The 20,965-nt window shown below is 42.5% G+C and overlaps 1 protein-coding gene and 1 long non-coding RNA gene across 23 annotated transcripts in view; both read right to left on the reverse strand.

Annotated features, from left to right (window-relative positions):
* RGS6 (regulator of G protein signaling 6) overlaps positions 1-20,965 on the reverse strand; it is a 611,989-nt gene that overhangs the window by 236,287 nt on the left and 354,737 nt on the right. The window lies entirely within an intron of this gene.
* LOC147364061 (uncharacterized) lies at positions 10,650-13,746 on the reverse strand. The gene is made up of 2 exons (XR_015134072.1): positions 13,614-13,746; positions 10,650-10,859 (listed from the first exon to the last, which is right to left on the reverse strand). It is a non-coding gene; the product is annotated as an uncharacterized LOC147364061 (long non-coding RNA).

Below are 20,965 nucleotides of genomic sequence, written 5' to 3' on the forward strand. Positions count from 1 at the left end.
AAGAGTTGACTCATTGGAAAAGACTCTGATGCTGGGAGGGATTGGGAGCAGGAGGAGAAGGGGATGACAGAGGATGAGATGGCTGGATGGCATCACTGACTCGATGGACATGAGTCTAAGTGAACTCCGGGAGTTGGTGATGGACAGGGAGGCCTGGCGTGCTGTGATTCATGGGGTCGCAAAGAGTCGGACACGACTGAGCGACTGAACTGAACTGATGAAGATCCCACATTTTATTTCAGCAGAGGTTTAGAGTTTATTTGAGCAGACCTTGACATTCATTAATCAATTAAGCAGCACAGGGTTGGGCATTTGCTATGTGCAAGGCCAGAATTCTGAGCACAACTGGATGGTCAGTCAAAGACCCTGCCTTCTTTAGCTTATAGAAAAACTATATAAGAAAAGGAACTATATAAGAAACTATAGGGAGCTATATAAGAAAAGGGTACAAATAACTCTGAAACAGGATAAACAGTAGGAAGGGAGACAGAGGAGGAATAAGTGAAGCTCAGAAGAGACAAAGACAGCTTCTGCTTGCATGATCAAAAGGGGCTTTGGAAGAAGGTGAGTTTGGGTTGAGTCTTGAATGACGGCTGGATTTGCTCTATCCTGGTGCCCAGAACACAGTGGCTACTCTGTTCCTGTGTGGTGTAGTGAAACCACAGAAGCTGATGTCAAGAATAAGATAAAGGCATCCTTTATCCTTTACTCAATATTGTTGTGAAGGCCAGCCCAAAACAGACAAGGGAAAATAAATAAGGACTATAAAAACGAAAAGCAAGGAAGTAAAATCATCATTATTTAGAGATGATGTGATTGTATACCTGGAAACCTATTACATGTAACATGAAATTGAATTAGATGGCTATGGGAAATTCATATCTGGAAATCAGTAGCCTTAATATTTGCAAATTATAACTAGTTTAAAAAATCTCAAAGAAAGAAAAGACTATAAATATTTAGGAATAAATGTAGTGAGAAGTGTACAATACCTGTATAAACTAAACTTTAAAACATTGTTTGGGACATAAAGAGCTTTAAAGAAATAAAATATGTATCACATCTTTTGATGGGAAAACTCAGAATCTTAAAGATTTAATTGCTCTCAATTTAATATATGTTTATAATAATCTCAACAAAAATAGCAATAAAATTTACCCATGGAGTTGTAGACAAGATGAGTTAAGAGTTCATTGTTGTTGTTCAGCCTCTAAGTCATGTCTGATTCTTTGTGACCCCATGGACTGTAGCCCGCCAGGTTCCTCTGTCCATGGAATTTTACAGGCAAGAATACTGGAGTGGGTTGCCATTTCCTTCACTAGGTGATCTCGACCTAGGGATTGAACCTGGGTCTCCTGCCTTGGCAGGTGGAGTCTTTACTGCTCAGCTACCAAGGAAGTTCATTAAGAGTTCTTATAGAGGGACTTCCCTGATGGCCCAGGGGTTAGGACTTTGCCTTCCAATGCAGGGGGTGCAAGTTTGATCCCTGGCCAGGGAACTAAGATCCCATATGCCTCATGGCCAGGGAAGCCTGGCATGATGCAATTTATGGGGTTGCAAAGAGTTGGACATGACTTAGTGACTGAACAACAAGGTGTTCAGCTGAAAAAAGAAAAGTTGCAGATCTTTATCTTATACTTCACAAAAACATAGATGAATCAAAGATTTAAATGTAACCACTAAATCGTTACAATCCACATAGAAACATCAGGGGAATTTCTTTATACAACTGTAGAGTGGAGAAGCTCTTTCTGTGTGTGATCTACAAAAACAGAATCCATGTAAGAAAATAAATGTAACAACATAAAATAAAATTTAAAAAAGGCTGGACAGCAAAATCTACAAAGTCAAATAATATACTACAAGCATTTAAACTCCATATTATAGAAAAAAGGGCTAATTTACTTAATATAGAAAAAGCTTCGTAAAGTCAGTAAGAAAAAGACCAGAAATATAAACTAATCTTAAGGATATGAAAAGACACTTACACTCACTTCTAATAAGAAGAGTATAAACTAAAAGCACAGCAACCTGACATTTTTCACTTATCACCTTGGCCAAGATTAGACAGTTTGATGACATCCTAGTTGACAAGGATGTGGGGGACAGGTTCTCAGATGTGGCCTCTGACAGTCTATGTTGGTATATATTTTATGGAGAGCAAGTTGGCAATGCTTATCCAAATTTTAAATATGCATAGTCTTTGACCCACACTTTAACTTCTAAATAGTCACTCCTTCAGATATCAGATAACTTTTGTTCAAGGAAATTCACCAGAGCAGTGCTGTAAGACCAAAGAGTGAAACTAAATATCTACCAATCATGAACAAGACAAATAAATTAGTTTGTATTTGTACTGTTGAAATGTTATGCTACAACATGGAAGAATCTTCAAAATAATATGCTAAGTTAAAGGAGCCAGACACAGAAGAGTGTATATGGTATGGTTCCATTTCCATGATGTTCTAGAATAGAACACAAATCAAGAAGCCCATGTTGATTTTCCTTACATTTATCTTCAACTCTTTTGGAGAGTGTGCAATAGGATGACATTGCAGTTTACTCTTGAGCTTCTGGGGCAGAGTTATCAACATTTTCATAGAGTCAACATTTAAGCAATTGCTCTTATACTGTCAAATTATGGCATTCTAACCTCTCTATTTAGTTTATGTATTACAGCACATTTCCTAAATAAAAGCATTTAAATTCAAAAGAAAGAAAGAAAAACTGATCATGATGATAGAAATCACATCTGTGGTTGTTTCTAGGAGGGGAGTTCAATTTGGGGGAAGGGGAAAGAGAGAACTTTCTAGGATGAAAAATACATATATATAACATTTAATTCCATTAAAACTTTAATTGAAGTATAATTGATGTACAATCTTATATAAGTTATAGGTGTACAACATACTGATCCAGAAAAGGTTATACTCCATTTACAGTCATTATAAAATGTTTGCTATATTCCCCACATTGAGCCATACATCCTTGCACTTTAGCAGTTTATTTTATAATAATAGTTTGTACCTCTCAATCCCCTACCCTTGATTGCCCCCCTCTCTTCCCTCTCCCTGCTGGTAGCCAAGAGTTTGCTCTCTGTATCTGTAAGTCTGCTTCTCTGTTGTTAGGTTCACTAGTTGGTTGTATTTATTTATATCTCACATATCAGTAATATAATTCAGGACTTGTCTTTCTCTGTCTGGCTTATTTCACTTAGCATAATGCCCTCCAAGTCCCCCATGTCGCCATAAATGGAAATTTTAAATTCTTTTTATGGTTGAGTAGTATTCCATGGCATACATTTACCACGCCTTCTTTATTCATTCATTTCTTGATGGACACTTAGGTTGTTTCATGTCTTGGCTATTGCAAATAATGCTACTAGGAACATTGGGATGTATGTATCCTTTCAAATTAGTATATTTGTTTTTTTGAACACACACCTAGAGCTAGAATTGTTGGATCATGTGGTAGTTCTATTTTCAGTTTATTTAGCAACTGTGATACTTTTCTACAGTGGCTGTACCAGTTTACATTCCCACCAACAGTGTACAAGGGTTCCCTTTTCTCCATATCCTAGCCAACAAAAATGTATATTTTATAATGTGGAGGATTACACAACTATATGCATTTGTTAATACAAGATCAAACTGCACTTAAAAGCTATGCATTTCATTTTCTGTAAACATGTCTCAAACAAATAACTGAAAAAACTTCTATCAAGATGTTTATATGCCCAGCTGACATGCTATTTCATGCACATGTCAACAGAAACTAATAGCCATTTCCTTTCCTTTAATTTTATTTACCTCTTCCCCTAGCTGCTTAGATCCAACCGAATGTCAAATACCAACATTATATTCAGCCATACAGTTCTATATTAACCTCTATAAAATATTCTAAATGTATGTGCAACAAAAAAATTGAGAGTGGAAGAATTTGAAAGGAAAAGGTTGTTTTCTGCTCACAAAAGCTGGTAGAAGACATTATTACCCCCCAATTATTTCACCTCCGAGTGATAGCCAAGGTTTTCAAATTGGTTCCTTAGAGCAGTTTCAGCGGCTACCTCTGGGCCAGGCGGGAGGCCAAGGAGGGAAATGAACAATGAGGACCGCTCTTCATCTTTCTTGCCCACTTGTGCCAGACAACGCCCCCTTTCTCAGTTATCAATACTCGAGTACCATATAGGATCTTATTTGAGAAAGAGGATTCTGATGTTGAAATTTGAAAAAGTATGCTTTGTTTCCACCTACTTTGAATATTCTACCATTCTACGATAGAACCTGGTGGCCTAAATCATAATTTTTGGACAAGGACATACTTTGTGAAGGGATTCTGGTTTTGTCAATTCACTACAAAATTTTCACCACTAACAAAATTCCTATTTTAGTTCTTTCAGGCTACTATAACAAAATACCATAAACTGGCTGCCTTATAAACAACAGAAATTTACTTTTCACAGTTCTGGAGGCTGGAAAAGTCCAAGAAAAAGGTGTGGCAGATTTGGTGTCTGGTGAAAGCCACGGAAAGCCTACCAGGTTCCTCCATCCATGGGATTTTCCAGGCAAGAATGCTGGGGTGGGTTGCCATTTCCTTCTCCAGGAGATGTTCCCAACCCAGGGAGTGAACCTGGGTCTCCCAGATTGTAGGCAGATGTTTTACCATCTGAACCACCAGGGAAGTCTTTAGCTGGTTTTAGAAAAGGCAGAGGAACCAGAGATCAAATTGCCAACATCCTCCGGATCATCGAAAACGCAAGGGAGTTCCCAAAAAACATCTATTTCTGCTTTATTGACTATGCCAAAGCCTTTGACTGTGTGGATCACAATAAACTGTGGAAAATTCTGAAAGAGATGGGAATACCAGACCACCTGACTGGCCTCCTGAGAAATCTGTATGCAGGTCAGGAAGCAACAGTTAGAACTGGACATGGAACAACACACTGATTCCAAATAGGAAAAGGAGTACATCAAGGCTGTATATTGTCACCCTGCTTATTTAACTTACATGCAGAGTACATCATGAGAAACGCTGGGCTGGAGGAAGCACAAGCTGGAATCAAGACTGCCGGGAGAGATATCAATAACCTCAGATATGCAGATGACACCACCCTTATGGCAGAAAGTGAAGAGGAACTAAAGAGCCTCTTGATGAAAGTGAAAGAGAAGAGTGAGAAAGTTGGCTTAGAGCTCAACATTCAGAAAACTAAGATCATGGCATCTGGTCCCATCACTTCATGGCAAATAAGTGGGGAAACAATGGAAATAGTGGCAGACTTTATTTTTTGGGGCTCCAAAATCACTGCAGATGGTGACTGAAGCCATGAAATTAAAAGACACTTACTCCTTGGAAGGAAAGTTATAACCAACCTAGACAGCATAGTAAAAAGCAGAGACATTACTTTGCCAACAAAGATCTGTTTAGTCAAAGCTATGGTTTTTCCAGTAGTCATGTATGGATGTGAGAGTTGGACTATAAAGAAAGCTGAGTGCCGAAGAATTGATGCTTTTGAACTGTGGTGTTGGAGAAGACTCTTGAGAGTCCCTTGGACTGCAAGGAGATCCAACCAGTCCATCCTAAAGGAGATCAGTCCTGGGTGTTCATTGGAAGGACTGATGTTGAAGCTGAAACTCCAATACTTTGGCCACCTAATGCAAAGAGCTAACTCATTTGAAAAGACCCTGATGCTGGGAAAGATTGAGGGCAGGAGGAGAAGGGGACGACAAAGGATGAGATGGTTGGATGGCATCACTGACTCAATGGACATGAGTTTGGGTAAACTCCGGGAGTTGGTGATGGACAGGGAGGCCTGGCGTGTTGCAGTCCATGGGGTTGCAAAGAGTCGGACACGACTGAGTGATTGAACTGAACTGAAAGCCTGCTTCCTTGTTCACTGATGGCTGTGTTTCTGCTGTGGCCTCATATGGCAGAAGGGATAGGGATCTTTCTTTAGGTTTTTAAGTCTCATTTATAAGGGGTTCCCTCTTCAGGACCTCATCATCTCCCAAAGGCCTCTCTTGATACCCACTCTCCTGATACCATGACCTTGCGGGGGTAGCTTTCAACATATGAAGCTTAGGACACAAATATTCAGACCACAGGTACCATATGAACTAACCATATGAACTCACATTCTTCAGGGTTCCCCTTACCTAGGGTACTTGTCCAGTCTATTTCTCTTTTTTTTTTGACATTTAAATTTTATTTTATTTTTAAACTTTACAATATTGTGTTAGCTCTGCCAAACATCGAAATGAATCCGCCACAGGTATACACGTGCTCCCCATCCCGAACCCTCCTCCCTCCTCCCTTCCCATACCATCCCTCTGGGTCGTCCCAGTGCACCAGCCCCAAGCATCCAGCATCGTGCATCGAACCTGGACTGGCGACTCGCCCCATACATGATATTATACATGCTTCAATGCCATTCTCCCAAATCCTCCCACCCTCTCCCTCTCCCACAGAGTCCAAAAGACTGTTCTATACATCAGTGTCTCTTTTGCTGTCTCATACACAGGGTTATTGTTACCATCTTTCTAAATTCCATATATATGCGTTAGTATACTGTATTGGTGTTTTTCTTTCTGGCTTACTTCACTCTGTATAATAGGCTCCAGTTTCATCCATCTCATTAGAACTGATTCAAATGTATTCCTCTCAATGGCTGAGCAATACTCCACTGTGCACATGCACCACAGCTTTCCTATCCATTCATCTGTTGATGGACACCTAGGCTGCTTCCACGTCCTGGCCACCACAAACAGTGCCGTGATGAACATTGGGGTACACGCATCTCTTTCCCTTCTGGTTTCCTCAGTGTGCATGCCCAGCAGTGGGATTGCTGGATCATAAGGTAGTTTTATTTCCAGTTTTTTAAGGAATCTCCACACTGTTCTCCATAGTGGCTGTACTAGTTTGCATTCCCACCAACAGTGTAAGAGGGCTCCCTTTTCTCCACACCCTCTCCAGCACCCATTGCTTGTAGACCCCTGGACTGCAGCCACTCTGACTGGTGTGAAATGGTACCTCATAGTGGTTTTGATTTGCATTTCTCTGATAATGAGTGATGTTGAGCATCCCCTCAGGTGTTTGTTAGCCATCTGCATGTCCTCCCTGGAGAAATGTCTACCCAGTTCTTCGGCCCATTCTTTGACTGGGTCATTCATTTCTCCGGAGTCAAGCTGCAGGAGTTGCCTGTATATTTTGAAATTTCTCTGGCTGCCCACTCCGAGTCCCTAGGTGTGAGTCAAGGAAGTCATATTTGAATCATTTGACCTTATTCATTTCAGTAACAGTCGATTAGATTCATGAGAGACTTAATCTTAACCCAGGAGAATTCTGTCCCTCTCTCGTCGATCTAGGGTTGTGAAAACAAGTAGTAGATCAGTTGGATGGCTGGAGGTAAGACAGCCAAATGCCTGAAATGAAAGGATCCACTGAGCTAGGGCTGGGGCAGACCATGTGTAAGTAGAAGAGGGTGAGAAAATGAAGAAATAGAGAGGCAAGGATGTGAGGACCACATGTGGTTCTATGAAAGGAAACAGTTTTCCCACCTCCTACGCCACATAGCTTGCTGTGCTTCAGTATCCTCATTCTTTTCAGACCCTCCATTGACTTGGGGGCTAGAATGAAATTCCAATCCTTGCAGTCCTATGGTCCTGATGATGGCATCCACTTATTTACTGTCTGGACAATAATTTTGTTTATAACAAGGGATGTGGACACTAAAATAGACGTAGTGAGGTCCTACGTTTGAAAATAAAGCACAGCAAAGAAAGCAAAGTACTTAGCACTACTGTTAGAATATCTGGCATCATTTTGCAAATTAGGTGTGATGGTTAATTTGGTGTGTCAACTTGACTGAGTCACGAGGTGTCCAGATATTCGGTCAAACACTATTCTTGGAGTCTTTGAGGATATTTCTGGATGAGATTAACATTTGAATCAGTAGACTGAATAAGGCAGAATGCCCTCCCTAATGTGAGTGGGCCTCATCCAATAATTTGAAGGCCTGAATAGAACAAAAAGGCTGATTGTGGTGCTGAAGAAGACTCCTGAGAGTCCCTTGGACCGCAAGGAGATCAAACCAGTCAATCCTAAAGGAAATCAAACCTGAATAGTCATTGGAAGGACTGTTGCTGAAACAATAATACTTTGGCCACCTGATGCAAAGAGCCAACCCATTGGAAAAGACCCTGATGCTGGGAAAGATTGAAGGCAAAAGGAGAAAGGGGTGACAGAGGATGAGATGGTTAGATAGCATCACCAACTCAATCGACATGAATTTGAGAAAACTCTGGGAGTTAGTGGAGGACAGAGCCTGGTGTGCTGTAGTCCATGGAATTATAAAGAATTGGACGACTTAGCGACTGATCAATAACAACAACTCCTATGAGTAAGGGTGAATTTTTCCTGCCTTCAGACTCAAAACAGAACATTGCCTCTTCCTAAGTCTTGAGCCCACTAGCCTTCAGACAGGAAGTAAAACATAAGCTCTTCTAGTTCTCAGGACTTCACACTCTGATGGGAATGATCCATCAGCTCTCCGGTGTCTCCTGCTTGCTGACTCACCCTGCAGCTCTCGGAACTAGCCAGCCTCTAATATTGTGTGAGCCAATTCCTTGTAATAAATCTTGTCTGTTTATATACATCATATTGGCTGTGTTTCTCTGGAGAACCTTGACTAATACATTAGGAAGGATGTTCGTCCTGAGTGGACATGGCCTGAGCAGATGGTACCTTTGTGTGAATTAGAGCAAGTGCCCCTTGCGGTCAGAGGTGGGGAGAAGCAGAGCATGGATGGGATGTTGGGTCTCCCTTAGCTGGGCTCCATCAGACAAAGCCCAGCCTCCACACCAATCAGTAGTAGCCTTCCAGTAGTGGAGCCAGGAGTCAGCAAACAAGAGCTTGTGGGCCAAATCCAGCCTGCCACCTAATTCTGTGAGTAAGTTTACTGGAACACAATCATACCCATTTGTGAGCTGCTTCTGCAAACTTAATAAGTTGCAACAAAGAGATTGTAAGGCCCATGAGCTGAAAATACTTATTACAGAAAAAGTCCACTGACCCTAGGCTTAGCCTGTATCTGATATTCATTTTCTAAAGATCCACTGTAAATAATGAAATAAATCTACCACTGAGTACAGGAAATGCATCTCAAGTGCTGGAACTGAATGGGTACTTGGGTCACTTGGTCAACATTTGCTTAAAAACACAATGTAATGCTGGAATCCTATATAAGTTCATTTCCCCCTACAAAAGGTTGAGCAGTGTATTCTCTGGCAGGATAAATCAGGTTTATTGATTATAAGAATACATATGATTCTGTTTCTATTTAAGGTTTGGGGAGAGAGAAGAAAAGCAAAACTCTAAGCCATCAGAAGAAACTTTCAAAGTCTCACCCCAATCATAATTCAAGGAATGCTGTATACCAGTTTCACAGGTTTTTTGAAAGAAGGCCTCATCTGTTGCTTTACTATTTTTCTGTGCTGCTTCAATGATCTTCAATAGGCAGAGAGATCGTGAATAATAACTGGGGATGAAAATACAATTTTCTTGAGTTTGTTACATGATAGTGGCTTAGAATGAACTAAAATAGATATATGTGTGGTCTTCTGGTGGGAATATCTAGTAAGAAACACCTGTTGCCTGTAACTATAAGTAGGGTTTTATTTAGAGTTTCTTTAAGAGGAAGTAGAAGACAATGGCCGGAGAAGACAATGGCACCCCACTCCAGTACTCTTGCCTGGAAACTCCCATGGAGTTTCCTGGTAGGCTGCAGTCCATGGGGTCGCGAAGAGTCAGACACGACTGAGCGACTTCCCTTTCACTTTCCACTTTCATGCATTGGAGAAGGAAATGGCAACCCACTCCAGTGTTCTTGCTTGGAGAATCCCAGGGATGGAGGAGCCTGATGGGCTGCCGTCTATGGGGTCACACAGAGTCGGATACGTCTGAAGTGACTTAGCAGCAGCAGCGGAAGAAACTAACAAGCCCAGAGTAATTTTTTTTTGCAAGGGATGAGTTAAAAGAGGATGAAATGTTGACAGATGCAGAATAACCACAATAAAAACGTCACCAGAGAAAAACTAGTATGCTTCAAAGATGAGAAAGAGCATTTCACAGGAGACTAAGGGCTGTCAGCAAAGCAACATGTTCAGAAAATGCGACTGTGTTCTCAATCCATCACCCCGTGTCAGGGTTCCCGTGTCACGTCTTCAGAACCCCTCCAGGCCTCTCTCCCCAGTTCAGGAGGAGGTGAGACTGAAATCCTGGTGGATGTTCACAAAGAAATCTCTTATGAGAGCCCCTCCTTCCTTCCAGCTAGATGGGATGGCTCACTTTTATGCTCTTAAGAACCTACAAGTTAGAAATATATTTCTTACATCAAGAACCCATGGCTGATTCATGTGAATGTATGGCAAAAACCACTACAATACTGTAAAGCAATTAGCCTTCAATTAAAATAAGTAAATTAATTTGGAAAAATAAAAACAGAAAGCTCTGGGTTCAGCCCACCCGGCAGAAGGCATTCCTGAACGAGTGGACAAGTAAAGCCTGCAGAGCACTGAAGTTTTAGAAACAGCCTGTAGAGCGCACTGTTAAAACAGTGTGATGGGGAAAACTGCAGTAAACGGAAAATACATGGGTAGGGGGACTAAAGGTTTATTTTATTATCCGGACCAACTGCTTTTCCCCCAGTCTGCAGACAGGGATAATTCTGAGTGTAGGAACTCCCCTGGCGATTTTTAATTCCACTGTCCTCCTCGCCGTGGCTCAGTCTTCATCCTGTTGGCCTGGAGTCTCAACTTCTCTGCTTCCCTGGCAGTGGGAGATGTGGCTGCCCTCCTCCTTCATGCCTGTGGTCAGGGAAAGTGAAGTGTGGTGACATTGAGACCCCATCCCAGCCACTGCACCGGAAGAGAGAAGGGCAGGGCAGATGGCAGACGGAGCTGACCACACCGAAGTGTCAAATCTGCGCTGGTGACTGGGATACAAATTTACTAAATACAAGGCTTGAAGCCCGGCAGGGATTAACTTGATGCCACTCTGTCAGAGAAAACCAGCAACCTGGGGAAGGCAGTCTCCACATTTCCTGGGGTAAGGATCTCCACTACAGTTTGCTCAGGATGCTGTGAACCAGGCTGTTCCGTAGCAGTGGGTCCAGTCGAGTTCCCAGGCTTGAGTCTCTTAGCTTTGGGTTCATCTGGAATGTGCTACCTAACATCAGCTTTTTAAAAGCAGATTGGCATATATATACACACACACATTCATACAGATGCATATGTGCATCTCCACATAGACACACACTTATACATACACACATACATATGTATAATCATAGCACATGATATACATACATATAAAACATATATGTATAAACATAATACATATATACACAATATACATACATATATGTATATATACATAAAAGTGAAAGTTGCTCAGTCATGTCTGACTCTTTGCGACTTCATGAACTGTATAGTCCATGGAATTCTCAGGCAAGAGTACTGGAGTGGGTAGCCTTTCCCTTCTCCAGGGGATCTTTCCAACCCAGGGATTGAACTCAGGTCTCCCGCATTGCAGGCAGATTCTTTACCAGCTGAGCCACCAGGGAAACCCAAGAATACTGGAGTGGGTAGCCTATCCCTTCTCCACCAGATCTTCCTGACCCAGGAATCAAACCAGGGTCCCCTGCACTGCAGGTGAATTCTTTATCAGCTGAGCTTACCAGGGAAACCCTTATATACACCCATATATACAGAGATATATAGATACACACATACATCACCTATACATTATTGGGTTGACCAAAAAGTTCATTTGGGTTTTTCTTTCATACCATCATATTGTATGAAAAAACCCAAATGAACTTTCTAGCCAACCCATTATAAACACATATGTACACATACATATACCCACAATACATATACGTGTAACACACATATATACATATACACACAAATATATTAATACATACACAATAGACACAAATATACACACACATACATATACAAATACCCATATATACACATACTTATATATAAACACATATATACATATATACACATATGAGAGCTAGACTGTAAAGAAAGTTGAGCACCGAAGTATTGATGCTTTTGAACTGTAGTGTTGGAGAAGACTCTTGAGAGTCCTTTGGACTGCAAGGAGATCCAACCAGTTCATCCTAAAGGATATCAGTCCTGAGCGTTCATTGGAAGGACTGATGTTGAAGCTGAAACTCCAATACTTTGGCCACCTGATGCCAAGAGCTGACTTATTGGAAAAGATTCTGATGCTGGGAAAGATTGAGGGCAGGAGGAGAAGGGGACGACAGGGGATGAGATGGTTGGATGGCATCACCAACTCAATGGACATGAGTTTGGGTAGACTCAGGGAGTTGGTAATGGACAGGGAGGCCTGGCATGCTGCAGTCCATGGGGTCACAAAAATTCAGACACGACTGAGCAACTAAACTGAATACACATGTCCGACTTAATGGACATGAGTTTGAGTAAACTCGGGGAGTTGGTGATGGACAGGGAGGCCTGGTGTGCTGCAGTCCATGGGGTTGCAAAGAATCGGACTTGACTGAGTGACTGAACTGAACACATACTTATGGTAGACACACATATACATGCATGTATACACACAGTTGTATGTGTGTTTGGCTGGGCATTCATGTACAGCTATTCCAGGGTTAACAACAAAATGTACTTTGGGGCCTGAGATGAAAATCATTGGAAAATGCTTAGCTCCTAAGATACAAAAGCACGTGCTCTTTCTCTTTGTGCCTTTCTATTGTTGTCCACGTTTGGCCCTGTACAGACGCGCACTCAATAGGCAGTGCTGATGTGCTCAGCCCTGACTTTCTTTTCAAACCTGCTATGGAGAAGTGATGAGGGTCCTAAAGGAAAATCTTTCTTAGAACAAGTCTTTCATCAGCCTTGCCCTTCACAACTTTAGAAAAGCTAATCTGCTCCATCTTTCTGGCTCATCAGAAAGGTTGCCCTGCTGTTCTCAATCCAACAAACATTTCTGCACACTGGGTTTGTACAAAGAACTCTCTTAGGTACTGTGAGGTTACAGAGATGAATAAGATGAGGACCAAAACCTTGAAAACTTTGCATTCAATGGGGAGAAAACCACACAAATGCCTGTAACCCAGATGCGGACAAATGCGGGCTACAATGCATTACAAATAAGAGGCGTATTTTAGGAGCATGACAAAAAGAACAATGAGCTCTTAGCCGGGAGAGGAGGAAGTGGATTTGAACACAGCCATGGTGAATTAATAGAACTTCCTGACATGGGGAAGACAGAAAGGGCAATTTGGCTGGGGCAGTGGCCTGGGAAGAGAGTACATAAGCACTGCCCACTATGGCTAGCCTCCTAAACTCATGGAAGGACACGGGGGTGGAGGTGGACACGGGACGTCTCAGAAGAATGCCACGCTCAGAGCTTGAACATAACAAAGTAGGGAAGGAGAAGTTGAAAACACTGGCTCTTCGAAGATCACTGAGAAGCTGGCCAGAACAGATGGGGATAGGGAGCACAAACCTCAGCACAGGAGAAAGAGGGGAAGGGAGAGCAAACACAGGAGGAAAACTCACCCCAACTACTCCTCCCTGTCTTCTCCCCTGAGATGCCACCTCCCTGGAATTTGCACAATGAAAGAACCTTCCTCCTGGGAAGGAATCCAGCTTGAAACCTTTCTCCCCTTTGTACATGTTTGGCAGCTGCAGAGAATTCAGCACAGCCATGAAGGTTTCACTGGTGGGAGCAATAGCTTTTAATTAACTCTAGGGAGGATCCGCTAAGAGAGGTGCAAATTGAACGTTTCCCTTACGACCCTCTATGAGGACCGATTTCTAATTAACAGATTTTCCCACTGCAAGCCTAGCCGCCCACCTGCTTCTGCAGCAGGGTAAGCAATAATGATGTATCAGCAAGTCAGCCCTCAAAGAGGGGGCCCTGTGAGTTCCAAGACCTTTTAAAAGCCCAAGACTCATAAAACGGCTTTTCTCAGCAAGGATCAGTTTAAAGAGCTTGCAAATACCTTCTGCTGAAGTTGTAGAAAAGGATAGAGCTGGGGGTCAGAGGGCCTGCTGACAGTCTGAAGGAAACTTGACCGTTTACTGGGTTTGAAGTTAATGCAGGCATTAGGGAGTCGCTTGGGAGTGGCCAGGGCTGAATAAGAACGGCTTGCATCGTTGGTGGACTAGGCAGGAGACAAGGGGATGATGTTGCCTTCTTAACAATAAACCCAAAGGGTGCACAGATTTGGGATCACCCATGAACTTGGAGATCGGTCCAATCTTAGCCTTTATGCTCCTGCAGAATTCTTGGCAAGGAGACTTCTATTTCCTCATTTTGTCAAAAGTGGTATTAATCTTACTTGAATTTTTCTGTCTTCTCACATGTGATTTTCCATAGCACAATGAACTCTTCATTCCTTTTTTTGAATGAAAAGTTCTATTTGGCTTGATGGCAAAGAATAAACACATTTTAAATGCCAATTTTCTTCATGCTTAATTTTTCTCTATGTATCCAATCTGAGGAGTGACAGGAAAAACAACAGTTCTGACAAGGAGCAACCAATAACTTTTAGCAAATCCATTAATTAGGGTCATGTTTACACTTCTTGTCGTCAATGAAACATCTGCCTAAATAGGTTTTCTTGGTGTATAAAGTCATAGCCATCTGTCCACATGAGATAATACACTGCTTCAGTTTTATAAGGATGTGAGGCTTATATTTTCTGTCAGAAAAGGGCTTTGACTGCATTAACAGTGTTGGACATGGAGTCAGAAAACGTGGGCTGAGTCTCACTTTTGACACTTGGTAGCAAAGAGGTCTCCAGCCAGGGACCTTTGTTTCAGCATTTGTAATAACTATTTCCTGAAAATCCCATGGGCGGAGGAGCCTGGTAGGCTGCAGTCCATGGGGTCGTGAAGAGTCAGACATGACCAAGCGACTTCACTTTCACTTTTTACTTTCATGCATTAGAGAAGGATCCCTGTTCGGGTGCCACCTGCCAGGGTCCAGCCCCGGCTGATCCAGGGAGTTTGAAGAGGGGACGGTGTCGGCGAGGATCAGGATACAATAGCTTCAATTAGATATTAATTAGAGATGTAAAAAGTAATAGAATGAGGATAGCTCAGTAGGAAAATTCAGTGGAGAAAAGAGGCTGAGTAGCTTGGTTTACGCGGGAGATCAATAAAACTTCAAGACAAGAAGTTTGCACCACTTACGTAGGCCGCAGGTGTCCTTCCGTTCTCCCGAAGGAGAGGAGACATTGAAGCCTCCCCGGTTGGATCTTAGAAGCCCAGGCATAATTAGTAAGCTTGGTGGGTTCCGCACTCCAGATGGAGACTCAGCCATAGTTTGAGAGAGAGGGGGACATGGGGAGACCAGTATTTCGAGAAACTGATCCCAATTCTTTATTTTCCATGGTCTACTTTTATACACTGAGATGTTATGCAAAAGTCACACGGGGTCAGCAGTCCTGACTTTTATCAAAGTCAGGTGCTTCATACAAATGTATACAGAGGTCTTAAGGGTGTTACATCATCTTCTGGCCAGGGGGCCTGCTGACAATTTATGACCCTCTCCTTGTGACAGCGGTCAGTCAACCAGGACACTTATTTCTCCAGGGGTGATTATTCTTAAAACAGACGCCACCCAAATAAAGTTACATTCCTATAGGGTGAGGGTGTAGTGAGTTTTAGTTAAGGAAAGAATTTACTTAGTCTAAGGTCTAACGTGATTTATATCAAAGGTTAATACTTATTTCTTCTATATATTCATTAATGTGTGTAAGGGCAGGGGAGACTTAGCAACAAACATTGGCTCAACAAATGAAAAAGCCTTCACGAATACAATTTCTAATCAGCCCATTATACTTATACTAATGGTTTTCTAACTTTTCTAAGGAACCTGTTTTTAGAAGGTTTAAAGCATCTCGTGCCTCTCACAGTTGGGAGGCTGTGAGCAATCACATGTGGCCGGACAAGCCTGTCAGGCAGGCTAGAGAACCTTCAGAGGAGTTTGTAGGTTAAAACACTCTTGTCACGCCCAGGAGTTTTTATTAACTGGAGCTCTAAGTTAACTCCTTCTCCGAAAGAGGTAGTGGGGGACAGCCCCCTGTAAAGTCAGAGGTGTAGGTGAGAGCACAAAGTAGTAAAGTAGGTAGGCTCTGGCTATGGGGGTAGACACTCGAGGATTTCCAGGGGGACTCCTGAGGCTCGATCCCGCCTTTGCGTATGTCGAGCCTCCTTCCTCATGACCTTTGCCATGGGCAGAGTGCCTCACGCTGGCCCCCAACAGCAACCCACTCCAGTGTTCTTGCCTGGAGAATCCCAGGGACGGGGGAGCCTGGTGGGCTGCTGTCTATGGGGTCGCACAGAGTCAGACACAGCAGCAGCAGCAGGATGCAAGTGGACTGTATAACTTCTGTGACATTGGGCACTGCGCAATTAAACAACGCTGCCCTAAGGAACATTTGATAAGAGTAGGGGTGGGGATTGCAATTTAACTGTATTGCCAGGAAGCAGCACATGGCATTCATGAGGGCAATTCATCAGTAGATTGTATTCTAAGTAATAGGGGCTCATTCTGACAACAAGCTTCCACAGCAGAAAAAGAGAAAATGCTAATCTCAAAGGGAGAACATGAGAGCCAAAGGGAAGAGAGTGGGAGAGTGTGTAGGTTACACGACCTGGAATCAGCCATCACTTTCCAGATCAAGTGCATAGAAAGCAGTCATCAGACAGTAGAGGAGATAGAGCAATGAAGATCCTCACTGGGCTAGACATGCTTCCCAGAGCAGCTGATTAAGGATTAACACAAATTCTTTGGTAGGGAGAATTTAAAGACTGATATCAGAAAATACCATATAATCCTTTCTAGTTTATTGTATAGACATTGGTTACAATCCTCATTTCAAAGTGTGAGTTTAGTGGCTCAACAGGGCCCTTGGTCATCTTCATGATATTACTATTTTCAAGGATTCCCTTTGTTATTGGCATTTGTAAATACGTAGGACGAGGGAAACTAACCTAAATCTTAGAATCAAGATTCAGGTACCCAGAGAGAGCAAAGCCAGGGAAACTAACTCCCTTTAAAAATTTCCATCTTAGCAAGACATTTCCAGCAGGGTGAGCCATCCGTGACAAAAGCATGCTGATGTACCACCTTCAAGGTGCCATCCTTCTGCCAAACACTCTTGTCCATGCTTCTAGAACTCTCAGCCTTCTAAAGTATCTGACCTTTCTTTTGCCCTCAAGCCTCCTTCCTAACTTCATTCTCTATGTCTCCTTGTCTAGAAAACCTCACTACATACACTACTGCAGACACGGTGGTGTCTGCTCAATACGTAGACACCTCTGCTCAACACGCACCCTCTCTCCCTAGATGGTGACTCTGATCTCCCTCCAGCCTGCAAGCTCCATCTTTCCACTTTGACTTGGAGACTCTGGAAGACCACTGGGGTTATTCCTTTTCCATCCCAAGCAGACCAGTATGACCTTCTTCTCTGCTTATTACCCTTGAAAGCAGCCCCCTAGCTAATTTATCCAAGTATTTAACCTACCTGGTCAAATATCAAGTCTATTTCCAGCCACAGATCCCTTTCATTCAATAGCATCATGAAATGAATTCAGTATTATGGCATTACTTAAGCCAAGACACCAGACTAATGAAAGAGTCTTGAAAGAAAGAACTGAGTTTTCTAGTATCTTTTGAAGAACAACTAGCTTTGGTTTTTCCAGTAGTCATGTATGGATGTGAGAGTTGGACCATAAAGAAGGGTGAAAACTGAAGAATTGATGCTTTTGAACTGTGGTGTTGGAGAAGACTCTTGAGAGTCCCTTGGACTGCAAGGAAAGCAAACCAGTCAATCCTAAAGAAAATCAGTCATGAATATACATTGGAAGGACTGATGCTGAAGCTGAAGCTCCAATACTTTGGCTACCTGATGTGAAGGTAGCCAATGTGAACTCATTGGAAAAGACCCTGATGCTGGGGAAGACATAAGGCTGGAGGAGAAGGGGATGACAGAGGGCGAGATGGTTGAACGGCATCACTAACTCAATGGACATGAGTTTGAGCAAGCTCTGGAAGATGAAAGACAGGGAAGCCTGGTGGGCTGCAGTTCATGGAGTCACAAAGAGTCAGATATGACTGAGTCACTGAACAACAAAAAATATAACATTTATGTTATCCTGTCAGCTAAAGGTGCTTCCCTGGTGGCTCAGATGTTAAACAATCTGCCTGCCAAGGCAGGAGACCTGTGTTCGATCCCTGGGTTAGGAAGAACCCCTAGAGAAGGGAATAGCTATCCACATCAGCTAAAGAGAAAGTTGGCTCATGTCTTACACCCCGGGAAGCAGAGACATGGGCAGAGCAGGTGGCCATGGCTGCCTCTGTGGTCTGTGTTGTCTTTCGACCCCCTCCTAATGACACATTGCAGGTTTGGAAATCCCAACCCTGAGCCAGTCACATATTAAGGACTTCCGGGCAATGTGGGCATTTCAAATGGTTTAAGGAACCCCATTACCTGAAAAGGGTAACACATTAACTATCCGTTATAGATTCCTGAAAACTAATCAATTCTAATCTACTGGTACCCAGTCACCAATCAGTAAAAAGGGTCATAGGAAGGTCAGGTATGTTTGATGGAAAAAAGGGACAAACATGCCCTTCCTGCTGCCACATCCATTTCGCATGGATGCCACCACTCAAAGGTCTGCATTACAGCCAGAATCCTAGAAGTCTTTACTGGTGTTTCACAAGCTTTTCATTTTTCTTGTCCATTTCAAGTTTGGAATACATGAATGATCCAGAACACAATAATCTCTAAAAAGTGCTAAATTGTCTAGAAATACCATATAACTGATGAGACCTTTATGTCAGCTACAGTGATTCTTTTTTTTTAAACACAAAGGGGATCATTTTAATTCTGCTTAAAATCTTTCAATGGCTTCCAGTGTAACTGGAACTGAATTGTATAAAATTCACTGGAATTTGAATTGTATAAAATTCAAATCCCTCACTGTAGGCTATACTGCCCTGTAGGATCTGGCTCTTCTCTATCCTTCCAGATGCATGGGTTACCACGTCCCAGTTGCTCAGCAACCTCCAGCCACTCTTCTCCCTATTCCTCAAGCACATCATACTTGCTCTGCGTCAGGGCCTTTGCACTTGCAATCCCTCTCCTACAATGAGCTTCCTCTAGGTTTTTGCAGATCTGCCTCTGCAGTCCTGTCTCAGAAGTCACTTGCTCACAGAAGCCTTGCCTGACCAACCTGTATCAAGAGGGCCCCTCCCCTAGCCACTTGATCCCATCACTTACTTTTATTTTCTTCATTGCATTTATCACTCTAGTAATAGAAACTCAATGTTATTTAAATTCATGAAACAAATGTGTCTAGTTCCCAGTGGTCTCTCTTGCCCCGAGAATCTTGTTATATCCCTTACTTTTTAGCTTGTTACATATGTCTCAATCTCTCTGCATTAATACACCAATAACTATCTCTGTATTAGTAGCAACCAATAACTTTCAGCAAACCCATTAAATTAGGATAAGGGTCATGTTTCCACTTCTTGTTATAGCCTAAACACCTGCCTAAGTAGGTTTTCTTAGTGTATAAAGTCATAGCCATCTGTCCATATGAGATAAGATTCTCCACTTAAGTTTAGTAACGATGTGAGAACTTGAGGCTTATGTTTTCTGCTGGAAGAGGGCTTTGTAGAAAGAGTGCTGGAATGGAGTCAGAAGACTCCAACTGACCCTTGGTAGAAGAGATCTGAGGCAAGTAACCTCTGTTTCAGCATTTAGAAAAGGAAAATCATAACTACTTCCCAGGATGCAAATGAATGTAGAACTTCTATTACGTTGAGCATTGGGTGATTAAATAATAATTATTGATTGATTTGCTTTGATCCATCTCTTCTCTCTACACCTTAAGCTCCATGAGAACAAGGATGTAGTTTCTCTCTTCGTAACTGTGTCTACAGTGTGGGGAACAGCATCTAGTATACAGTTGGTGCTCACTACATTTGTTGAGTAGTTATATTAGCAGTTGGTCCTCACAGTTGTTCTGAGAGATAAATACATCACCCCCACTTTACATGTGAAGAGCCTGAGGTTACAAAAGGCTGGTCAGGATGCCAAAACTGACACTTAACTGGAACACTCACATTCTTTGTACTGTTAATTTGATGAATCAGCTTGAGCGGGCTACAAGGTATTCAGATGGTTTGTCAAACACTTCTGAGTGTTTCTAAGAGGGTGCTCTTAGATGAGTTTGGCATTTAGGTCAGTAGATTGACTAAAGCAGGGTGTGGGTGGATCTCATCCGATCAGGTGAAGGCTTGAATAGAACAAAAGGCCAACCATCCCTGATTAAGTGGGAATTCCCCCTGCCAGATTGCCCTTGGAGATAGAACATTTTCCCCTCTGCCATCCAGTCTTGATTGGCAACATTGGCTCTTCCTGGGCCTTGAGCCTGTGGGTCACTGGACTGGAACTACACATCAGGTCTCCTGGGCCTCCTGCTGGCTGACTCACCCTGCAGATCTTGGGACTTGTCAGCCTCTACAACTGCACAAGCCAATTCCTTCTAAGGAATATCTCTGGCCCTTTGTAGGTCTGCTTCTGGGCCATCAATCATTCATCTAAGTCTGCTAATGGCTCCCATCTCCCCATGACTCATGACACGATTTCTCTTTCGAGACTCTGCTGTCACCTTGCGTAGGCTAACTACCTTTCCCAGAATTTCCTGCTCTGTATGTTTCTGACTAGAATGGGCCATAAGAGACCTTCATGTGTGAAATCAGAGGGCAGAAGTGAAAGAGCAGCTTTACCAATATACCCTACATATCCATTGACAGCCAGAAAAATCCTTCTCGTGCTTGAAGGCTGAGTTCTTTTTTTGCTACTAGCCAGAGAAAACTCTGCTCT

Source organism: Bos grunniens, chromosome 10, assembly GCF_055505025.1.
Source record: "Bos grunniens cultivar Pamir isolate PY7600 chromosome 10, Bosgru_T2T1.0, whole genome shotgun sequence".
Taxonomy (NCBI): Eukaryota; Metazoa; Chordata; class Mammalia; order Artiodactyla; family Bovidae; genus Bos; species Bos grunniens.